The sequence below is a fragment of the Patagioenas fasciata genome, chromosome 26 (genome assembly GCF_037038585.1).
Source record: "Patagioenas fasciata isolate bPatFas1 chromosome 26, bPatFas1.hap1, whole genome shotgun sequence".
NCBI classification, from domain to species: Eukaryota; Metazoa; Chordata; class Aves; order Columbiformes; family Columbidae; genus Patagioenas; species Patagioenas fasciata.
In genome coordinates, this window is record NC_092545.1 from 5417631 (window position 1) to 5439568 (window position 21938).

At 45.7% G+C, this 21938-nt stretch overlaps 1 long non-coding RNA gene across 1 annotated transcript; it reads left to right on the forward strand.

Annotated features, from left to right (window-relative positions):
- The first annotated feature begins 43 nt into the window (after positions 1–43).
- LOC139825646 (uncharacterized) lies at positions 44–14717 on the forward strand. Its single transcript, XR_011735849.1, has 4 exons — positions 44–391; positions 4842–4986; positions 11178–11299; positions 13986–14717. It is a non-coding gene; the product is annotated as an uncharacterized lncRNA (long non-coding RNA).
- The last annotated feature ends 7221 nt before the right edge of the window (positions 14718–21938 follow it).

The window sequence follows — 21938 nt, forward strand, 5'->3', positions numbered from 1 at the left end:
TTCTCCCTCTTCCCCCCTCTCCCTTCCCTCTGTTCCTGCTTCCCCCTTTCCCATCCCCTTGCCCCGCTCCCCCCATTCCCTTCTTTCTCCCCTGTGCTCCTCCTTTTCCTTGCTCCTTCCCTCTTGCCCCTACTCCCTTCTCCCCGCTCCCCTAGGCCATCACCCTCTTTCATCCCTTTCTTTCCTTCCTTTCTTTTCTTTGCTTCCTTTCCTTCTTTCCCTTTCTTTTCCTTCTTTCCCTTTTTTAATTTTCTTTCTTTTCATTCTTTTCTTTTCTCTCTTTTCCTCCTCGCCCCCCCTCTTCCCGCAGTGGCCATGGCGGAGCGCAGCGCGGTGCCGGTGCCGGTACCGGGGCCGCTGCCGGGGCCGGCGGAGCAGCGCAGCCCGCAGGGTAGGGCCCGGGGCCGGGGATGGAGCTGGAGCCGGAGCCGGGACCGGGGCGGCACCGGCAGCTGCAGCACCACGAGCAGCTCCCGCGGGGAGCGGGGTGGGGAGCAGGAGGGGTCCCAAGATGCAGCCCCCCCATCCCCGCATCCCCCTGTCGCGGGTGGGGTCTGACATCTCAAGGTCAAAATAGGGTAGAGGAGGGATGCTGGGTGGGTGGGTTCCCAGGGTGGGCTCACTGGGTGGGTTCCCTGGGTTGCTTTGCGGCAAGAAGAGCTCCCTGCAAAGGCTTTGCCTCCGTTTTGGGGCGGGGGGGACGGCTGTAGGGATCTGCAGGAGGATGCTGGATGCAGCCGTTGCAGCGCTAGAGCAGCCGGGCAGTAAACAAGAGTTTGAAAGACCCCCCTGGCTTCCAAAATCCTTTATCTCGATTCTTCTTTCTCTTCCTTTCCTCCCCTCTTTTCCTCCCACTCTCACGTTTTAATCTAAGGCTTGGTACATTGCTTAAAAATAAATTTTCCTTCTTTGAAACCTTGTTAAAAATTATGTTTGCATGGTACAATATACTTCTGATGGGTTGCATTCCAGTGACTGGAGACCATCCAGACTTTGAACTCCTCTTGGGTGGGTTATAGGTACATAGGCTACTGATTAGTAAGCTGCAAAGGAAAAAAAACCTGCTGGTGCTAGAAAAAGCCCAACTAGAGCTCCCATTGCAAAGCACAGGGATGGTGGGGGGGAGATTTTAACTCTGCATTCGGAAAGGTGCTGAAAAGGGCCTGCCTGTGCTCAGCAGTCTGCGAGTTTTTAAGTGGGCGATCTTGTTACCAGGCAAAACCCTTCTCAAAAATCGCCTTTTTGCCTTTAACCTGGAACACATGCAATTGCTGGGTTTGGTGCTGCGTTGTGGAGAGTTGGGAAGTCTGAGGGACAGGGTTAAACTTTGAGAGCCACATGGAACACGGTACCTCTGCTGGCTCATTAATATGATGCTGTCATAGGACTGCAGCACTGCAGTCAGTGGAGAAGTCAGAATTACCCAAGGTATCTGCCGAATTGTATTTGCAAACACAGGCATTTGGATCCACTGGTCGACCTCTCCGGAGTTTTATATGACAAACATAGAGAAAAGGTTTTATTATAATGGAAGCAATCACAGCTTCTAAATCTGTTCCATTAATTTTGCTAAAAGTTTTCTCTGTGGGCAAAAAGCATCTCTTGGGATTTAGTTGGAAGTCAAAACAAAACTATTGTCTGTTATGGCATTGCATTTTGTTTCCTTTTAGGGAAAATGATATATTATGATCTGTTGGGTTTTTTTTGCCCTGTTAAGTAACCACTGGGAGGGGGGAACAGATCACATTTTATACATACGGAAAACTTACAGGAAGAGAACACATATGGTTAATAGAGGTACTTGGGAGTTTTTATTATCCTCTTAATCTTCTGAAAACAAGTGAATGGCGTTGAACGACAAGTAAGGAGGGACATATTGAACTTCACAATACAACTCCCTTTCATTAAATACCTTGATGCATTCTTTGGTTTAAATCCATTTGCCCAGTATGCAAAATAAATTGTTGCTTTTTAATCAAGCAGTGATAGCGTTTGACTTATTTAATACTGAAATTCAAGCAAGGCAAACTTTTCTAGAATATCATAATTTTCATCACTCATACTGATTACCTTAAAAATCAGGATATTCACATGAGAAAAAGTTTGTGTTCGCAGAGGCATTTACAAGCATGCACAGAGATCCTTCTGCAATAAAATACATGGCTTTAATTTAAAACACGTTCTTGCAATGTTCGTTTCTGCTCCATAATCAGATGCAAGTGGACAGTGCTCCTGCTACATTCCCCTGAAGGTGATCTGAAGGTTACAATGAGTCAGGGAAATCAGTCTAGAACGATGCCTTAATTCTGATGAGCAACCGATCCCTCTTTCCTTTCTCTCAGGATCCACTTTGGAGATTCTGAAATGCAGACTGGTATTTCTGCTTATAGAGAACTTCTTTTTTGCCTCAGTTTAAAGCACAAGAATTGCAGCTTTGGAGCAAACTGCAACCTGACGGCTCGGGTTTGAAGCAGGAGGGAAGGAACAGCATCGAAAAGCAGCAGCGTTGATTTCCATCTTGATTATACACTATTGACAAACCTGCATTAAAGAAATGCTATAGAAAGATGAGAGTGAGTTCTGCAGCGTCCTTAAAACAGAACGAATAGACAAATAACACAGAAGGAGCTGCACAACAGCCTGGCTGCTTCCAGATAAAGGAGTTTAAAATATACCCAATGATAATGAATTAACTTGAGTATCTTTTAAAAATGATGGAATCAGATGAATAGAAGAAAATGTGGTTTGTGAGGGGGTGGGTTTTTTTAGGTTATAGAGAGACAGCAGAATGAAGAGGGCTGGACAGATAATACCGTGCAGTTGGTTAGAGCTATTAAAATTATTTATCAGCATCAAGGACGTTTCTTTTTGTAAGTGGCTGCCTGTTTTTAATATAAGGCTGAATTAAGCTTAAGTTAAAGCTTAAGTTTAGGAAGTTTAAGACTGAATAGGTCTTAGTGATATCCATTCAAGGAGGGCAAACAGTAACATCAGAGGGAGTTTTGTCAGTGCAAAAAGAACAAGGGAATCAGAATGTGGTCCACTCACGTTGCACGCCACAGGGTCCTGTAAATTGGTGTGATCCTCCAAGCCAAGGGAATCACACTGATTTTTATCAGCTGAAGACCTTGATGTCCTAGAACCTTATTTGGTCCCCATAAACTTATAATAAATAATGGCCCAGATAATGAGCTGGGGTAAATTGGTCCCATTCCAGCAGAGTCAAGAGAGCAAGGACATTTCGGTCTTGCTGAGCTTATGTCCTAATAATATTTATATAGTGACAACTATGGAAGAAAACACTTAGATTTATGCACTAAGGGCCTGGTCCTGTACACTGTTGGGTACTTCTTGAAAAAGGCTCCCTAATTCCTGAGGAAGCCAAGAAGAATTGTAGGATTAGCAGGATGGCAGAGGAGCGAGATGGGATCGTACACTGATGTTCTCATTGGGAAATTTGTCCGTATTCAAGGTATTCAACCACCCAATTCTGCCTTTTCAGAGCTGGCGATTCAGGCACACAATAGAGCAGACAGTGCAAAGGATCAGCTCTGAGCCACAGCCCAGGCAACGGAAAACTCAGATTTAATTGGCTTAGATGAAAAGCAAAGGAAGCAACGTGGCTTTGTTCCCTTGATGCCTCTACTCTCTGATTCGTTTTATGGCTCACTGGTCATTTTTCCTACTTGTACTGTCTGATGTTTCAAACTCAACTATCCTGAAAGTTGCCATCCAGAAAATAGCACAGGTCAGGACAGCAATCTTTTAGTGATGAAGTGATCAAAAATAGCTCTTCCCACCTCGTTTTCTGAGGTTTTTTCCCTAGCTCTCCTTTCCTAAAAATGTAACTTTGAAAAGTGGCCACGATGCTTCCTTTTACGACCACTTTTCCTGGAGCCGTACGCACCGTATGACAACGGTGCCGCAGGGCAAAACTATTTCTAGAGCACCGCTTCCAAGGAATAGCAGAGAAAAATCACTGCAGGCTGGGAAGTTAAGCACAGCCACAGCTAACTTTGACTTTGGTTACCACAACACGTACACCACGCTAACAATTAGAGGCTTTATTGGGATAGAAGTCCCGTTTTTCAATACAGGAAAACCTGCCTGATGGTTTAACCACCGGGTTGATGTGCAAACCACACCTCCATTTAGGATCAGTTTTTCAAAGTACCTTTTCTGTGGATTAGCTTGATTGGGATATCCTGGGCCTGACACATAACCCCAAACCGGCGGATTTTAACACAGCGAAACCGCCGATGGTGTAAACGGGCTGAGAGCAGCACCTGGGATCAGCGATGGGCAAGCAAATATAAATCAGTGTTGCTGCACTAATTTCACGGAGATGCCTACATTCGCACTAGTTGGGAATAAACCCTATAATCTATGAGGTTTTATGCTTATAATGCATGGACCTAACTCCACAGGCAGTTACTGGATGATATATGGCAGCTGTTACTAATTTGTTTGTGGGCTTGGTTTCTCCATATACCTCCTCTGCTTACTGTCACTTTGCTTTTCCACTCAGCTTTGCTTTAGTGCTTATTACTCACAAAGCAACAGCTGCCTCCTCCTTCTTCCCTGCGACATTTGACTTCTCTTCTATGGACTTGTTTTTAACCGAGGCAAAGAAATGCACTTAAATATGGATGATCCGTATTTCTGAAATAAAAGGCCTGATACAAGGAAACATGTTCTCCCTGCTAGTCTAATTGGTATCTAGGTTAATTGCTCTCATGCTGGATGTTTAATTGATTTGTGTAGAGCAAGCCAGCGAAAGGCCGTAGCTCGGTGACGGCACTATATAACTGCAATGACTCCTTATTTTTCTCTTTAATTAGTGCCAAAGGGAGAGTCCACCTTGCAGAAGGCTCCTGAGATCTCTGAGGGATCAGTTGCTATTTACATGCTGTGTGTAAAGACAGTTGATTTTTCTGATGTAGACCTCTGCAGTCAATGTTGAACAGAGATGAAGAAGTTTTTCAGGTAAGGATGGTTTACATCAAATTTGAGAAAGAAGGGACCAGCCAAGTAGTCCTGCTTGGATTGTTTACCTGATGCAAAGGTAATTTCATGATGTGAATTATAGGTTTGGCCAAGGGGCTCAAAGGAGCCTGGGCAGCCCAGTTATTCTGCTGTTCTATGAACTGTCATTGTCTGGTGGCATTTTGTCTCTTAGGACTCCTTGCCATGACCTGCTTCAGCTTTCTGGCCTAAACAAATAGGAGATTCAAATGTTTGTCCAACAGCACATCAAATATTGCTGGATGGGAACCACACAATAAACTGCAAATGTAAAATTGTACGAGGGCCTGAGTTAAATACAGATGGTTCTTGGTTGCAACGGGACCAACTTTCTTATTTGTGGCCATAAAATGCAACAGCAGAGTCTGCGTTTTACTGCAGCATCTCTTGAAGCTGCCCATGGCGTGAACCCCTGTGGTTTTTGTGATAGAAACGTGACCTCTGCATATCAAGCTCATGATCTCTGCTTGAATTGGATAAGGAATTGTGCGGGTGGGCTTGCTTTGTGAGATATTCCTTATGTTTTTAAGCCTATAGACAGAAAAAAGTGAGCTGCTTTCTGGCTGGAATGTCAGTTCGATTTCTCCGGTCTTATAACATCTAAAGAATATTCCTAGCAGAAATAACTATAAGCTGATTAGGAGGGAAGCAATAAATACAAATCAAATCGAATCATGCAGACACTCGCAGGAGGAAAATCAATAATTTTAGTAATACATTCTGCAAACTCATTTTATTGTAAAAAAAAATGTATATATAAATAGCTCCTTTGAAGTCTTGATTAAACAGGACCCGTAAGTCTTGCTTTTTGTCTCAAGGTCCTCAGCCGCACTAAAATTCAGGCGTTTTTAAACAAGTTTAATGGTGTTGGTTTGTGTTGAGAAAAGCAAAGACTCTTCTGGAGAGCTGTATGTTGCATTGTATCACGGACAGCAGCTCTTATTCCAGTAAGTGTAGGTTCCGGAGGTCAAGGGAAAAAACTTACGTGCTTTTTACATTTTTCTTTCTAAATAAATAACGCGTGTGAGGTCAGCAGTGACAAATGGAACCGGGTGGGTATCGGCCCCGGTGCTGGGTGAGCCAGTCCCAGCTTTAGCATCACGCTTCTCGTCTTAAACCTCTGACACGGCAAACCACTGCGCTCCCGTGGTGCAGGAGAGGCGGCCGGTCCCTTAAGCCGAACACTGGTGACTCGATGCCAAACCACCATCCGGGGAGGTTTTGCTTAAAGAATTGCTTTGCTTTCTCCTTTTTGCTATATAGCGGAGCAGCGCGTTTCTCTGTCTGAATACTGTGTTAATTTTTCAATCTGTACTTCGGGATATTTAAATGCACCGTTGCTATTAAAGCCATTGTGATTAGAGATGCATCTCACAGATGAGATGTTTCCCTAATCTGTACACCCAAAAACTTGTGCACTTAATGGGCATCTTGGAGGATGAGTGACGTGACCAAGTCCAACCAATAAAGCCAGTATCCATGGCCTGAACGCTGTTGTTCACCTTGGTTGACCTCAGGCTTTGCTTGTTCCCTCCTGTTCTTCAGAAATTGGGGGCTTATTTCTATTCCCCCCGCCCTTATTAGACTCTCCAACATAGTTCCCTTTTTTCAGAGCAATTTTCTCTCACAGCATCATTTCCATTTGCTACAGGTAATTGTGCTACCTCAACAGAGCGGTCCGGAAAGGTTTATTGCCTTGTGTTCAGGCTGGGCGGTTTTGGTTGGTTGAAAAGCAGGATTAAAATGTGCTGGCAAAAGGCTTATTCTGCATAAAACCAAGAAGCAGAGAAGTTGATGAAGTAGAAATGCGTTCTGACTCGATTCCTTTCCGTCGCTTTGCGTGTTGCTGTCGCTATGGGTGGATATTCGGGTCACTCCTCTCCCATTCCCATCTCCGCAGGATTAAGCCTGAGATGCTCTTAAGCCAGACTTGTGTGAGTCAGCAAGACAGTCTGTGCTGGAGCTGCTCCTTCCAAAAACTTCAGCTGCTGCTTGATGAATTAAACATGTCCAAGCGTTCGGTTCATCGGTGTGTTCTCCACTAGACGGCTTTCGAGGCTTTATTTTGTGTTCCACCTTCAGAAAAGCAGAGAGAAAGTGGGAAATCCTCCCTGTGCAGCTGCTGAACGTGGAAGTTACAGGGAAATGCTGATTGCAGAGAAAAGGCAGCTGCGTGCAGGGGGGCTGGGGGGGCAGATTCTGGTTGTGGGAGGGGATTTTATACCTTTTTATCCTTAAGAAACTATTGAAAAACCCCTGAACGGAGCAGAGAGCGGTGCTGCTGCACATGGTAAAGTTATACGTGAATCAGGAGATGGTGAGACGTGTGGAGGATGTTCTGGGTGATAATGGATGTCGAAGTGATAATGGGCTTGAGGCATAATTAATTTTAATGGATAGCATTTCTGTGTAATGCAAAGAACATGTTCTGAGAGATAGGGACAAAAATAGATATTTTTTTTTTAAATCCATGAAGTTTTTAACTGTAGACATCAGAGCTACTACGCCGTTATTTTGTGCATTCTATTTAAGGAAAAACCTTGTTCTTTAGAAGCTTGGGAGGACTGGGAAATTCTTTTTCACATCCTGACAAATGAGGGATGCTCCACCCGCCAGCACCATTGGGCTGGTATGGCTAAAATGCTCAATCTTTTTGTGCAAAGATGATCAGATCCAGAGTAATAAAAATACAGGGTGTTCTGCAGAGGGTACGGGATGACAAAGAGGAGGCAGAGCTGGTTGTGCTGCTTTTCTCCCTGAGGGTTTGGTCGTGGAAGGACCAAGGGAGCGGAGCGGCCACATGGGGATGCTCTGGTGGCTGGAAATCTCTGATGCTGCACTACTTATCACAGAATCACAGAATGGGCTGAGTTGGAAAAGCCCTCAGAGCTCATCCAGTCCAACCCTTGGTCCAGCTCCAGTCCATTGACCAGATCACGGCACTAAGTGCCATGGCCAATCTCAGTTTACAAACCTCCATGGCCGGTGAGTCCAGCACCTCCCTGGGCAGCCATTCCAATGCTGACCACTCTCTCTGCACAGAATTGCTTTCTAATCTCCAGCCTCAATTTCCCCTGGCAGAGTTGAAGCCCATGCCCCCCTGTCCTATTGCTGAGTGCCTGGGAGAAGAGCCCAATCCCCCCTGGCTAGAACTGCCCTTCAGGTCGTTCTAGAGAGTGCTGAGCTCAGCTCTAAGCCTCCTCTGCTCCAGACTGAACAAGCCCAGCTCCCTCAGCCTCTCCCCATAGGGCTTGTGTTCAAGTCCCTTCCCCAGTCTTGTTGCTCTTCTCTGGACCCGCTCCAGCACTTCAATCTCTTTCCTGACCTGAGGGGCCCAGAACTGAGCACAACACTCCAGGTGTGGCCTCCCCAATGCAGAGCACAGGGGAAGGATCACTGCCCTTGTCCTGCTGACCACGCTGTTGTTGATACAGGACAGCCGGTGATTCATTACAGCCCATGTTGGACTAGAAACATCATTTTCCTCTGTGCAGGGATGCTGGATCTTTCCAGAGGGGTTTTCTTGTGGTACCTTTGCGGTACTGCTGCCCTTGCTGGCTGGGTATGGCCAGATATTCAGAGGTACGGAATAATTCTTTGGTAACAAGATATGGAGAGATCTATGTATCTGTATCATTAAATACTTGCAAAACTACTTATTGCTTCCCTTGATCTGTATTTCTTGGGTATAAATTTATTAATGCTTGCTCTGTTTTCCACCAAATATTTCATGGCTAGCAGCTTCCCGTGAATATTTACCATCCGTACTCCAGACTTCCCTTCTATGGCAAACATTTCATTACATTAAGTTTTGCTGCATAATGTATAGGGCTAAAGATTTTTTTCAAAAGAAAAATGGGGGCAGAGCTTTATGAGAATATGATGAGGACTTTTGTGTGTGTGTATGGAATTCCTCAGAACTTTAATTTCACGTCATTTTAGAACAAAACAAACTCAGGTGCTAATCGTTTGTGCCCTTGCTCAAGGGACTGTGTGCTGGCAAGCAAGGGTTCCTATTTATTTATGGAAAGACTACTCAAATAGGGCTAAGGTTTCTTGTGTTTTATTTTTTAATTGGAAAACAGGTACTTATGGTACTTAGCTCCTCCTATAGCATTTGTTTATTACTCTGTCTCAAAGAGATTTGCAAAGGGGGGCACTACCACAGACGTAGGGATGGAGAATGAGAATTAGGAGAGAAATGAGCTTCACAAGCCTCCTGCCCATTCCCAAACGCTTCCATCTGCTTTACAGGGAATCAGGCACAGATATTCAACCAGATAAGCAGCTCTGATTTCTTTTGTCGGTGCTGGCACATTGACAGGACTTTGCTGGCACGTTGCTTGGGAATTACAGGCAGATCCTCCCCGGCATAGTGGGAACAGCAGAGCACACGCTGCAGCTCCTGTCTAGAGGCTGCTGGCAAACCACGGCTCGTAGTCAATCAAGGCAGGATTTTAAAAGCACTTCTACCCCCACCCCCTTCTCACATCCCTTATTTTCATCCCTGCTCTTCAAAGCAGGATGATTCACATGTTATAGTAACCTACATTTGGCTTGGCACCACTCGTGGGCTATATATAGATGACAGAGTCACCTTGTTCTTCCTCTTTTTTTTCCCTTTTTTTATGTTTCCTTCAGACACGAAGCGGTGCTGGGTGCCCATGGGCTGAGAGGAGCTGGGAGCTTAAAAGAGGTGTTCAGCATCACGTTTTGATCTGGTTCAGGTCCAGGGCAAAGGTGGCCACTGAGATGCAGCGGCTGCCTCTGTGGCTATTAAAGAGATCTGCAGTTCAGAAAACCCGCGAGTGCTCTCCTTCCAGCACTCGTGTCTCTGAGTTCTTTCAAATTTAAGCCTAGAAATAAAGACAAATGAAGTCCCAGTCATTCTGCAGTGGGCAGGCTGTTCCCATCGGTGGACATTGGTGGCTGGTGCGTTTCTGTGTGGGCGTAATGGCTCTGCTGTTCTCTTTTGCACCCCTAGAACAGGACTATCCACACAAGTCTGGCTTATTCTTCTTATTCTTCTTATTATTATTCTTCTTATTATTATTATTCTTCTTCTTATTCTTCTTCTTATTCTTCTTAGTATTACTATTAGTATTAGTATTACTATTAGTATTCTTCTTAGTATTACCATTAGTATTACCATTAGTATTACTATTAGTACTATATTTTTTAAAGCACATTGGCTCAGTTCCTCCTTTCATCTGAAAGCGCAGGAGCCTCCTTTGTTTCAGCAGATGCCCCTTGGGAGATGCTGCCCTGTGTGCCCTGATCAAAAATGACCCACTGACAGCACTGCAGGGGAAAAGAGCCCAGCTGATCCCCCCCCAAAAACCCCAGCCTTGCTGTTCAGTGGTCACTGTCTGGGGAGGTGGCAGCTGTGCTGCTGAAACAGCTTTTATTGAGGCCCGGTGCGATGCTGCCTGGCTCCCGGACGCCCCTTATCCGCAGCAGCTCCCGTCCATCCTCATAAAGCTCCGTGGCCGTGGGGACCGAGATGGGGAGCGCAGGTGCTCCCCAGCCCCTCCGCCTCCTCAGTGATCAATACAGCAGCGCAGGGAGGGTTTTGATGAGAAATCTATCGGTAAAAGCGATGTTTCGCTAATGGCAAGCGCGGTACCCGCCAAGATCTTCAAGGGGAATTCAACCTCTGGCTTTTAGCTGGGTAATATTCATTTCAGACGTGGGGGAAAGACAGGATGAGATATGTGTGTACGAACAATATCGATCGGAGTTTTTCTTATTTCTGGCAAGATCTTTAAAGTAGGCAGACGCAACGGCAGGTGTAAAACGACATTATTGTAGATGAGGATCAGCCCCAGTGGACTCTGAGCCGCTCAGAGCTGCTGTTTTGCCTGAAGGCAGCTCTGGTTTATCTCCGTTACACCAGTCACGAAATGGGGAGTGGGCAACGTTGCACCCCATCCTGCAGACCCTCAGTCGTGGTGTCAGTCCCTGTCACCCCTGGGTTTTGGTGGCCCTGCTCACCAGGGGATGCAGCTGATGCACCAAACCTCACGTCAGGCACCTTCCCACCTGCCCCATGATGTGCTGCTGGTGTTTCGGGTGATGTGAAGGGTCAAAGGAGATGCGGGAAAGGATGTAAAGTTTGCTCACAGCTTGCTCACCTTCTGCTTTCTCTGCAGGCGCCTGTCAGAAGATGGATGGCTCAGTCTCTAGGACGCCAAGCTCTAGTTAAGGTTTCATTCTTTGTTCTGCTCAACATGTTCTTTGGGATAAACCTAAGTTCTCTGCCTATAAAATACAGGTAACTGTAATTTTCTCCCCGTTGAGACTTACCAAGAGGAGAAATGCATTAGAAAGTGTTGGACTGCAGATGGCCTGGAAGGGGCTGAATGCTCTTGCTGTTTAATGAGTTCCCTACGCAGCCCATCACAGGTTCACAGTATCTCTCATTCCGGTAGATTATCACCGCTTGAAATATTACAGCACGGGTCAGGCCCAAACTTGCTTTCCTGCCTCAAGTGTTTTATCGCTTTCCTGAGCAGACTCTACCCCCTCCCATTAATCAGAAATGTCTTAGTCATCCGCAGCGTGCTGACCGCACCGAAAAACCCACCCGTGGGGAGGCTCCAGGGCTGGCACCGGCTCAGATAAACCTTGTCTGCCTCTAAGTGCACAAGGGCGCAAATCGATGACCGGTAAGATAAGGGAGAGAATGGAACAGGCTCAAGGTTGAGCTCAAGTCAGAGTGTTTGTCTCCCCTTTGCAGCCCGGCTTGTGCTGGACCATGTGCATCCCCACCTGGAGTTTTCCTTTCTTCAAACTTTACGCCTTTTTTCATCAAAGATTTGCCCTGGCCATGCTGGGGCCTCGGCTTTCACTAAATAATTGATAACCAGAGGGTCTGAGAAAGCCGTTCTTCCCACCTCTGCCTCTGGGGTCCCCTGCCCAGTGCTCCTTGATGCGATGCAGCTCCCTGGCCCTTTGGGAGGTGAATAAAACCACTCGCATTATAACGACAGCTGTGCAGAAGGGAGAGGTCAGTGCATTTAACCATTGCTAACACCCTCCGGGCACTGGAACAGCCAAGGGGTGGGGAAAAAAACAATTCTACAAACTTTTTGATTGACTGCACGGTTTTGTGTGCAAATCTCAACGCTATTCACTGCCAATATTGATCCTGATGCCTGGAGCAGATGGGCACAGCAGGTAAGGTTTTAAAATGAATGCAGGAGCCAGAGCCGTGCCCTGATACAGGGGAACGACCGTCACCTCAGAACCCCCCCTGTATTTAGGGTCATGTTCCCTGAAAGCGTAAATCTGTGCGGTTCCTCTGAAGGCAAATCTGCTGAGGGAGCAGATGCTTGGCTGGTGAAATCTGCTTCGGTGTGCAGTTCTGTTACAGTTCCAATGACTTCCCAAACTTATATCGGGGGAAGATCGAGCCCACATGGGCCAATTTCTATGAGCTGCCAGCCTCAGGGAGTTGGAACTTTTGGATCAGGTTTTGCACCCATAAACTCCTTAAGGAGCAGCAGCCAAAATGCTGCTTTGGAGCTGCAGCTCAGGCATCACTGCCCAGCCTGGTGGCAGCTCCAGCATCATTCATCATCCATCAGACCTCACCCAGGATCAGCCCTCAGCTCCCTCCCGCCATGGGCTGTCACAAAAGCAAAGCCCTCCTGTGCAGGAAGACGTTAGTGCGGTGAAAGGCGCCTCCTGCTCTGGAGGGTGCTGCCCTTTCCGAGCCTCGCTGCTGGGTTGATGTATTATTCACATTCCCCCTCCTGCCTCAACCTGTGGTTGGCAGGGAGTTTTCTTTAGTGTGCATCGCTCGGTGGGAAAGCGGGGCTTGGATGTGCACCAGCTCTCATTAATCAAAACAGCTCCGTCTCTGTGCTGGAGCTGAGTGTAGTTTGCTTTTCTTTGTATGTTACCCAGAGACAGAGCCTGACGGGAGCCCCGGGCTCCATGGGGACCCCTGAGCTCAGGGCAGAGCCCGGTGAGGCAATGTCTGCTTGGGACGGTGTCACCGTGCCCAGCCAATGCCACCAAGGACACTGCAGAAAGAACAGGAGCATCTGCCAGGGGACACAGGAGCTGGGGACAAAGGGACGGTTTCCTTTCGAATGTCCTGTTACTTGGCTGTGGAGCAGATTTGTTCCCTTTTTAAAGGGACAAACCCAAGCAAATAAAATAAACAAATAAGCGCACCTTTCCTTTTCCGGAAGATTAAATGCTTTCGTGTAATTGTGCATTAACCTTTGGTCGTGCGTCAGGCTGCCGGTGCTTTGCGCCCTCGATGGCTTTTAAGCCAGGATTGCAATTAGCCAAAGTGGCTCTTGACAGCAACCCCTGGACCAGGGGGGCACGTTCCCGGGGGGAGATGGATCACAGCTGGAAATGGAGGCACCTTCTCTGCAAACTGGGGGTAAATGGAGACTGTTGAGCGTCCAGGGGTGGCTTTGGGGCTGAAAAGCTTCCTGCTCGGGTGCATTTCGAACTCCCACTCCCACAAATTAGATTACGCGAGCGTGGGGACCCTCCCCTGGGTCTGGAGGATATTTATAGGAAAAGCTTTTTAATAGCTTGTGTTGAAAAATCTAGTTTAAAGCAAGCGCATCCCCCGCTAATTAAATAACCCAGCCATGGCTAAGAATATTGATCAGGCTCTCCAGCCTCCAATGCCCCTATGTTGGCAAGATTGGGGAATTGATGGCAGGATGGGGCGCAGGGGGTGGCAATGGGTCCCCCTTTGCTGGGTCTAAGTGGTGGCTGCTTTCTTCTCATATTCACCATTTATTCCAAAGAGCTGCTCGCTCCCGAAAACCTCAACTCTTCTGAAAGCCCATGGAGATAACAATAAGTGAATAAAACATTCAGGGTGAAACCTTCCAAATTTTCCATTTGAAATGTGGTTTTTATTATAAAACTTGTTGAAAATAAAGCATTGAAGTTGCCCATAAACGGCTTTTCTGTTTGCTTCACAGATCCATTCCAAGTAGGCACATAAAGAAAACCGAAGTCAAGGTAAAAGATGGTTTGCAAATACCGGCTCCAGTTCTCCTATAGCTATTTCACAACTTAAATTATCTGTCGGCTTTACCCATTGAACTCCACATCCTTCGGTAACCTAAGTTTTGACTTGGTGCTAAATGTTAATAATTAGAATTGATGTTCATATTTTAATATCCCTGTTATAGGCTCACGTATGTGCAGTTGCTCTATTTCTATATAACATTATATATATAGCATTATATATATAGCATATATATAGCTATATAGAGGAATGTTATATTTCTATTGTTGTGTAAGCACTATAATCCAGTGTATATTATTTAGGTCACATATTCGCAAAGAATCACTGAAAAATGCAAACCTCTTTTATCAAGAAACCCCATGCTTGGCCCAGGTGCTTCTGAAATCAGTAAGAGATTCTTTCGTAAATATTAATGCAAGTTGGGTTCGGTTGTCAGCATGGGGAGCGTATAAAGCACGGAAAAGTAAATATGTTTGCAAAATATACAGCCTAATTTTGGCTCTTGTTGTCGAAAATACAGCGATTACTGTCAGGAACAGAAAGTGAATGCAAGTGCAGTGAGTTCATACCTATCATGAGAAAATGTGATCTGTACTTTGGAGCTTGCATCTATTTTTTCCTTATCACCTATAAAATTAGAAAAGAAAAAGAAAATGTATGAAACGTGTTCAGCTTTGTGCTTTGGGCTCCCAACAGAAAGGAGCCTCTTACCAGTCTGTTTTCTCCAGGCGATGGATTCCAACTGGGATGGAAATAAAGAGATTAGAAAGTGTTTGTGTCAGGCTTTGTGCTCCTTGATTTCCTTTTGTGTGCAAAAATGCCTCTGGTTTTGTCAGCCAGAAGGCTGGGTCAGAGGCACCTTGAACTGCAGAGAGAAGAATCGAGGCGTCCATGGACGCCTCGCTCCGAAAATCTAATGGCAAAGAATGACGTTCAATCACAGTCTGTTTACCTCCATCCCAACCACAGGGAGGTCTTGAGGTCAAGCTGCAGCTTGCTATGCTGCTTTATAGATATATATATATATATATAGGGTTTTTTAAGGCAGAATACAAGCAGATCACGGTGAAGCTGCTTCCCTGGAGCCTGGGCAGCCGATGCGGGATGTCTGGGAATGCAGCACAGGTTTCCCACCCGTCCCCTGCTGCTCAATCAGGGGGGTTCTGCACTCCCCTGATCACAAAGCTTCACAAACTGTGTTTAACACCCCTGGATTATGGGCTCTTTTGAGGCCAATTGACAAAAAAATGCTGTGCTGAAAATATGGAAGTGTAAGAAGTGTCGGTGTGTGGCAAGATGGGGAAGTTCCTACATGGAGTAAATGATGTCTTATGGTTTGGGTTTTTTTCCTCCAAATGTCTCTAACCCCAAACTGCTGTTGTACAAATTTGGGGGCATCTGTGCGTCCCCCTCATGGCCAATAGAGAGCTGCTCAGGCACAAAATGACTAAAATGAGGGGCAAAGAGTAATTCAGCGCCTGCCCTGGAGTAATGAAAAGTCCCAATTGAACTGGGCACCTGCTGCTGGTGCTTGGACATCGTCTGCTTATTATGTGACCTTGGGGAAGGCAGAGCCCCTTCTTGTGCATCAGCCGTTCTATCTGCGGGCACTCCATGGTAGCTGTAAAACATTTTGGGACCAGGAGCTGAGAAAGCTCCCGTTAGTGGTGTTAAATTGCTGGAAGCCATGGCCAGGCTATGGGAGGCTGTGATTTCTCAACCAGGCTCCTACTGAATTTCTATTTCTTAATTTGTTAGTTCCAGTTCTTTCCCATCCAAAATTAGCTTTGTTAGCAACGTGGCTTTCAGATGGAATTAGAGTTTTAATTGACAGCCAGGCACTTAGTGGTTTCTGCTATTTAGTAAAAATACTCCCAATTAGCCATTTGTCCCCTGATGTTACAGGGATTATAACAGGGAGAGAAATGTTAGCTTTCCCAATGACAAACCATCACGCTGGTGATTAATGGAGCATCAGCCTTGCTTTTCAACAGAGGCTTGATGGGCATAGGGAAGTATTTATTGTCTTCATGAAATGAAGTTGAAGGCAAAAATGCTACAGTTTTCAAGCTGCAAGGATGTTTCAGCAATTTATTCCCCAGCTCTTGACTTGTCTGATGTGTCGAGTTCAGAAGACAAATAAAACGCAGTTGGAAGTGTTATGGTGCTCACAAGACGTCTTGAAAATTGAGTTGTAAGCGGAAGCGCCAAAGGTTAGACACCAAAGTCCCGCTGCTGCTCAGGACACAAAGATTCAAGCTGTTATTAATCACTAAAGCAGCTGCAGATTAATCTCTGCGCTGAGCTACAGCGATGCGTATGCTGACCCCGCTGCCACCGCGTTTCCATGTGGCACTTTCTCCGAGCATGTTGGCATCTCAGATCACATTGAGGGACCTGTGGTGGCTCCTTTCCTGAAGGAAATTTGGGGGATTATACCATAAAAAAGATGTAAATTGCTTCTCCCTTAGCACAAGGCACTGAAGGGTATGAAAACCCCCATGGGCCGGCGCTGGCACACAGTGAGATGTCACCATCAGGGTGACCATCGTGGGTCTGTGGTCACAGGTGACGTTTGGCCACAGCCTGGTCTGTGTTTGCAGAACATCAACCACAACATGAGCCCAGTAACAACAGGGACACGGGGTGATTTAAGGACCACATATTACACGTTACTATTGAGAGATGCTGCTCCGAAGACATTAATTTCATCCTTCATGAGCAAACCTATTGAGGAAAAAGGGTTCATTTCTACAGTCACTTTCCCAGCTGTAACCGCACTCTGAGCGCTATGAAAATTGAGCTTTAAGGGTCAGATTTATGGCACTTTTTGAAGCTTGTAAAATCATTTGCTTCTATTAATACCGTTCTTTGCCTCACTGCCATCTTTCTGACGGACAAATCTGCAAGTCACACATGGAGGGAGACTAGAAATTAGAATAATCTGAAGAACCTGATTTCAACCCACACAAATTCAACTGTAAAGCTGGAACAAGAGCCTGGGGACTGTCTAAGAAATGCATTTATCCCTGACAATTTGTGGTCATAGAAAAATCGTCACCGACAAGGGGGATGGTGCTTATAACCTTGTTCTGGAGGTGAAAAGGGGAACCAAATAGGACGTGAAAAGCAGAAGGGATGCAGAGAGCTGGGGATGCACGTTCTCATCTGTTCGAGACAAAAAGCCCAAATCTGGTCCGTGGTGGGTTTAATGTGCTATTGGGTCAGATAAGGCCGGATCCATGAACAATAATGTGAAGTTTACCAGAAAGCCTCGAATGCTCCTTGCGCTTATTTTATTGTTCCAGGTGACTTCCAGTTAAATTCCAGTGTCTTTAAAGACTCAGATTATTCCTAACGCAATGGAAGAGCCTTGGATATCTACCCCATGATGAATTAACTCTGTACAACCATATTCATCATCTGCAAAATGCCACTTTGAAACCATTTTGTTTCAGGACTGTGGAAACACAAATGAGACTGAAGACACATTTGACCTCCATTCTGTCCATGCTGCTCTTTATCCAGCAAGCCCAAAATCCTTTAGTTCAGTATTATTCTGGCCTTTCCTCTCTGCCAAACTCAGCTTTCAGCTCCGAGTGGATTTGTTTGTTGTATCCAAGTTTTAAGTCCAGGAGGAAGCAGCATAATAAAGGAAAATGTACCATGCTTTACTACACCATTGGAATGAAAAGAGATTTACAAAGCCTGCATGGCTTTGTACATACTCCATTTATTTTGTTTCCTAAACTAATCAAAAAGAAATAAAACAGAAAGTCAGCTGCAGTCTCCTCTGTTTATTTATTTGTGTGACTGCCTGAATGTAGCTGGTTTTATCCCCTCTCTTCTTTGGTCTGGCTTAAAATACAATGTGTTCTGACTGAGCCATGAGAGCTTAACACAAAGTGATTAGAGATGGAGAAGAGAACAAAGCTCAGTTCTGAGCAGGTTCAGATCACAAGTGAACCTCCGACCTTGATAAGAAGCCTGCTCCAGGATCAACGTTTAAATTTGTACCCTAAGACACGCAAAGGACTTTTGTGTTTTAGAGCGCTTTACAAAGTGTTCATAGAAAGTGCTTGATATTCTTTATGGCTCACTTTTCAGTGTAAAAACTGCAACCTCATATTCAACCAAATGATACCGATTTTTGGCAGCGTGGGGCTTAATTCCAACCCAGTGCCAGGACACTTGTCACCCATCCTCTGGTACCCCCTGCACTTATTCTTGCCCAGCCCTCCCTCCAGGTATTTAACCCCTCTGCCTGGGACTTTATTTGCTTCTGTGGCCTGGAGTTCTGGGTTATTTTGGTGATGCTGCACAACTGCTAAGTGCGGTCCAGCTTTTCTAAGGTTCTTTTTGCCTGAGAGGAACTGCGGTGCCTGAAAGCAGCCTGGATTTTCAGGTAGTGCTGCGCAATTGAAGTGGAAGCTCATTGTGAAGCATCCCTGAGGGTTTTCCTGGCAAGGAAGGAGCTGCCTTTGTGCCTTGGGGGTGGTTGAGTGATCTCGTGTCTCTGGGCAATCTGTGGCTGGTTTTATAGTGTGGATTTTGGAGTTTTGAAATGTTTAGCTTGGTGGGATCCATAACATTGTAGGTTGTTATCAAGGGAAAGGCTTAGAAACATGCAATATCCATCACCTTAGCAGAGCCCAGTGCTCATGGTCACCTCTGATTTTTGTAGCCGGAGGAGGGGGGATAACGGAGCTATGGGCTTATGGTCTTGAGGAGTAACTCATGCCACCAAATGCTGGGGATATGGGCTTCTTAAAGCCCAAAAATTGATCCATATGGCTTCTGATTTCACAGCAAAAAAACCCCAGATACTTCAATCTTCATTTTGCTTTCCTGGCCCAGGAATTCTTCTGGTTCTCACTGTATTAGCCCTGATAACTGCGCTGACAACTCGAGCTTGGCTGCAAAGGACAACGGGATGCTGATATTAACAGACTCATTAATACTAATTTCAGCTGTAACAATCAGCTCACGAGCCTGTGTTGGAGGCAGCTGTGAGCAGCAGCGTATCCACAAATTCTGGGCGATACTGAGAGATGTAAGGGGTTTCCAAGTGCTAATTACGCTTCCTTTCACAGGTCACTGGGGAAGCGCTTGCTGCCTGGTTTAACTTGGCTTTTCCTCTCTTTACCAAGGCAGAAATCAAACATTAAGAAATTAAAAGATGGTGGAAGAAAGATACGATGATCAATCAAATATTTCCCAGCCAGGAGCCACGGACTCTAAGGGAAACTGAAAAAGCAGAAGCAAATTCCATCCTAGATTAAAGGTGAAGTAAGAAGACCTTGTTAGCATATTTTAACGAGCTTCTGCCCTTCTGGCTGGGAGATGGTGACACCCATGTGTGCGGCTTGTTGAGATGGGGTTGGCTTTAACTCACTTGTGCTGCTGTGGGCTCTCAGATTGGAAATGGAGCTTGGCTGTGCCCCGCTGCTGGGAGCTGTAAAACCTCCCAAAACACGCGAATGTCATCCCAGGGGTGTCTGCTCAGGCAGCGGTAAATGAGGGTGACAAAGCAAGATCTGGGCAAGCAGAAAGTCACTGCGTTTGAGGTTGAATCCAAATTTTCCAAGGGATTTTTCATGCTATGGCCCTGGCGGAGCAGCTGTGAAGTTCAAGACCGCTGGTGCCTTTGTGAAGGTTTTCTCAGCCCCTGGTGCTCCCCTCGGGTGAGACATCCTGAAGGTTGAACAAAATCACTTCCATTTACCTGATAACACTCATTGCAGAAGCGATTGGCATGGCTTCTCCCTGATATCCTGGAGAGAGATTAAAACGTAGCCATGGGAAATAAGGGGTGGTTATTCAGCGTGAACTGAAATGGGTCCTGCCTGAGACCAACAGTCATCTAAAAACATCATCCCTAAAATAACGCTCCCCAAGCAGATGTTTGACATCCCTGTCTATCCAGGGATGTATTCTGTTTCTTCAGGTTGAGCTGATCTTCAGGAGTTTGCTTCATAAATCTGTTTTGAGTTCTTTTTATTTGGGCAAAGGTGGGTTGTCCTGCCGGAAGGTGGGAGCTCAGGGGCTGCAATGACAATTCTCTTTGCACTTCAGCTTGGCAGGGCGGCCTGAGATGGTGTCATTGAGAATCTGGTGGTAAATCATACTTTGATTACAGATGCAAATTATTCCTCCCCTTGCTCTGTCCACACACACTATTGTTCTAGGGGAGCTTGCTTAAGAGTTGCTTTATTTTATGCTAGCAGGGTAACTTGCATTGATTTCAGTCTTTAAACGCATTTAACACCCTGGTAAAAGCCACAATGGGGATTTCACAAGCCGGCCCTTCCTGTATCCCCATCACGCAGGGAAGTCTGGACGTGTGGACCCTCCAGAACAGGCAGCTTTGCTGCTGGCACCGCAATGAGGGCTCGCTGGTGTCCAAGCAGTTATCAAAAGCTCCCTGTCAGGATGGATTAGTAGCTGTGGAAAAAGCTAAAAACCTCAGGCTCGAGGCAAGCTGATAAATGATGGCTTTTATTTCTGGCTCATCCATCAGTTTGTTTTCCTGATCACATTGACACAAAGGATGGATGAGGTGCTTCTCTCGCTTTGCCTGACCCACCATATGCATATGTGTAGATGCTGGTCTTGGCTCTTAAATGAAGCCCCAATCTAAGAAGACGTTAGTAAATTAACGCTAGCAATCTATCCATGTTCGGATCTGCAAAGGAACCCGGCTGAAGTCAGTTTTGTAGGTTCAAACGCTGATCTGCGCTGGCTTGTGCATTGGTGGTAGAATTGGGCACCTGGCTTGAGGCACAAACTGTTCCAAATGCAGGCGTCAACGGCATTTTCTCACTTGAGATTGAAGGAGCCTCATTAGCCAACAAAATATTTATTAGATATAAAACAGGCTGCTGCATTATTGCTCAAAACAGTGAATGGAACTGCAGCTTTGATTTATTATTTTCCCTCGTGTAAGTGTGTGTCATATTTGGCACCTGCAGTAACAGTTGAACGCTCAGATAAATACACCAATCCGTAAAGCAGACTATTTTTAGTTCGTGGAGCGCTTCAGCTGACGTACAGTTGATGTCTTTATTTGACATGGCCTTCAGGAAGGATTTCTTTAATTCGTTTATAAAACTCGAAGTGTAAAATTGATCTTTTCTGGCTGCTTCTGCCACTTCTCAGCAAACAAACGCTGCTTCCCCCAGGAAAGGGCTTTATATACTTAGGTTAATGGTATGTGGAGTAACAGAAACTATTCAGTCAGCAGTCTAAGGGATAAGTTTTGAGATAGGACTGTTTCTTAGCTTATTTGGTAAGGAATTAACTAATTTTATGGAGGCAAACAGGAAGCAATCTGTTGTGATGTTTATCTCGAGTAGCGCTGCGTATCTGGATGCTGTTGAGCGATTCAGCTATCTCCTCCTGTCCTCTGCCTACAAACTGAGGTCAAATGCAGTGTATGGGAGTAAATGCAGGCTAATTATTTATTAGGCTGTTTTTCAAAGGTTATTTGCGCGACTGCAGCTTTTCTTCTGATCAAAAGTGGAAGCATTACATTGGTTTGAGCGTTCTGGAATCTGTGAGCAGGTAACTACAGGAGATAGATAGTCCTTGTATTCTGCAAGAGACTCAGCAACATCTGCTCTTCTGGAAAAACCTGTTATCACTGAGCAGGTAACGTAATACAGCCCAATATAATAATTGTATTTGAGCTATGGTGTGTTTCTAATTACAAACTGCAGCTGAAACGTGTAGCCCTTAATTTAAGCTGAGGTAGAAATGGAGCTCTCCCAGATTGTGTAATCCAAGCAGTGACTGCTTCACGCTTCCCTACACATTATGGGCACTCAAATCTATAGGGAGAAGTTTAATCTTCTCCATTAGAAACTTCAAATACGGCCAAGATGCCTTGGACAACTCAGACTGA